General features: G+C 45.1%; 1 pseudogene; it reads left to right on the top strand.

Annotated features, from left to right (window-relative positions):
* The first annotated feature begins 213 nt into the window (after positions 1 to 213).
* Positions 214 to 954, top strand: LOC144768503 (exosome complex component CSL4 pseudogene; annotated as a pseudogene).
* The last annotated feature ends 1,521 nt before the right edge of the window (positions 955 to 2,475 follow it).

The following is a 2,475-nucleotide window of genomic DNA, read 5'->3' as shown; positions in this document are numbered from 1 at the left end:
AACAATTATAGTACAATTAAATTTCCTAAAGTAGCATGTGTGTCATTTCTAATGTTTATATACATTTCCCTCGTCGGCTTGATTTTGCTTGCGAGAAAAGTGTCACTCAGTGGTTGAAATGTAATTCATAAATACTCTGAAATGATAAAAGTGTCACACATTGCAATCTTAAACCTTGGCAGCTATGGAACAGTTATTTCAGCTGCAGTGGGTTCAAGCTCGTTAGAGCATGCGTCGCTGCGCTAGAGTGTTTGGGACCAGCAAAGCAGTTAGTGGTCATGGCTCCAGCACGGTACTGTATACCCGGAGAACGGTTGTGCAGTCTTGAAGACTTTTATCCTGGCAGTGGGACATACAGCAGGCATGGGTATATTTATGCCTCCCTCTCAGGGTATGTGATGAAGAAAAGTGATAATGGAATTTTGCCTACGGTTTCTGTGGTGAGAGATGCGCAGTCCCAGCTCCTACCTGACGTGGGTGCAACTGTCACTTGTAAGGTGTGCAGCATTAATTCCCGCTTTGCCAAAGTTCAGATCCTCTACATTGCAGCCACTCCATTGAAGAATACATTCAGAGGAACAATACGAAAGGAAGACATTCGAGCCACTGAAAAAAACAAGGTTGTAGTGTAGAAGAGTTTCCGACCTGGTGACATCGTCCTGGCAAGTTATTTCTCTTGGTGATGCTCAGTCCAACTATCTGTTGATAACCGCTGAGAACGAGCTGGGCGTGGTGGTTGCCCATAGTGAAGCAGGAGTACAGATGGTGCCTATCAACTGGTGTGAGATGCAGTGCCCGCAGACGCACATGAAGGAGTTCAGGAAAGTGGCCCGGGTGCAGCCAGAGTTTCTACAGACATAGTCAACTTGAATTTCTCAGAAGTGTTGTTTCCCGCACCTCTTGGAGCTGTGCTGCACACTCCGCATTGTTGGCATCTCTCCTCGTGTAAATACAATCTGTTGTTATAGGACTTGTACAGTCTTGCATCTCAATGTGGTGTCCATGACAAAGGGTACATTGGTTGACGGAATAGATGGCATATCAGCAGATTCATGTCCAACAAAAAATTGTTTCTCAAAATTCTTTTGCTCCTCAGTGCCTAAAGTGGTTATACTGCTCGGAAAATGGTTTGATAGGGTCCGATTCGGCACAAAATGAGTAATGCCGTTTATTTTTGCAGGCTTTCTTAATGCAACTAAAGTGTGATGTTTGTATTTAAAGACAAGTAAAAGTACTTTCTAAGCTGCAGTGGGAGGCAAGGAGTCTCCTCTGCTCTGAACTCCAACGCAAAGGAACAGGACTGTCTATTCCTTCACTTTCGGTTTTAGCTGAGGAGACGTCCTGCCTCTCACTGCAGCTGAAGCATTTCAGCGCTACCAATTAACCCCCTCCTGGGAGGGTGAACTGTTAGCACTTAGCTGACAAAAGCATGGGCGCGTCGTGCCCTATGATTTCCCCTCCCTCACCCCTCCAACCCTTTGTCACCAGGAGTTCGCTAATGAAAGAAATTCCCATTTGAAATGGGTGAAGACTTGCGCCGCAGAGGACAACAAAGGTAGGATTTTTGGGATGGTATCGCGCGCCCCACAGTTTGAAGAACTCTGCCCTACAGGGACTTCTAGTAACGACCTGCAGTACTGCACCCTTGTAGTGCCAACTCCACAGTTAAATGTTACTTTAAATGTTGAGTTGAAAAAACCTCTATCTCCGCTGTAGCTTATTTATTAGTGCAGACTTATATGAACTAGCAATGACAAAGCCAAGAAGCCTCGCCCTGTCAAATATGTATATTTAATAGTATGTAGTCACAAACAAATGTATTCAAGTGCTTGAGGGCGTGCACATTGAAAGACTGAGTGACAAAAGATATGTACAGTGCAGTTAATACACTGAGGGTCAAAAGAATCCTAATGTAGCACAGAAACCAGTGTCTGTTAATGTTGGGATTCAAAACTCTCGAGACCTTCGCCCTCCCAAAGTGGTTTTGACCTTTCGACCCGAAAGCGGCAAACATTTCAGTTTTTCAGCAGCACATAAAAAAAATTGCAGTAATTTATTTTATTTATTTAAGAGGTTTTATATAGCGCTGGCCAGACCCAAAGGTATCGGAGCTTTTTACAGCAGAAAAGGGGAGTAATCCCATAAAAGAGACAAAGGGAAGCATGTGTTCAAAAGTCCCAGTGTGCTGTGCATCCGAGGTGCGTCATTAAGGTAGAGAGATCCAGAGGTAGTCTCGATGCATGCACAAAGTCTTGGGCTAATTCTTCCTCCGAGAGGAGGTGGACGAGGAGGGGGTTAGGGAGCGGGATGAGGTAGGGAGTGGTGGAACATTGCCAGGGGTCTGTAAAGCACAGGAAGAGGTAAAGTGGTGGAACATTGCCTGGTGGATGCAGAGTGCAGGCTTATGTGTTTCGGTACTCAGTTCGGGAAGGCACGGTTGAGGTAGAGGTCTTTTAGGAGTCTTTTGAATTTTAT

This window comes from Lissotriton helveticus, chromosome 1_1, assembly GCF_964261635.1.
Source record: "Lissotriton helveticus chromosome 1_1, aLisHel1.1, whole genome shotgun sequence".
In the NCBI taxonomy this organism is placed as follows: domain Eukaryota; kingdom Metazoa; phylum Chordata; class Amphibia; order Caudata; family Salamandridae; genus Lissotriton; species Lissotriton helveticus.
Note: the sequence above shows the minus strand (reverse complement) of the source record. Positions and strands in the feature narration are given on the sequence as shown.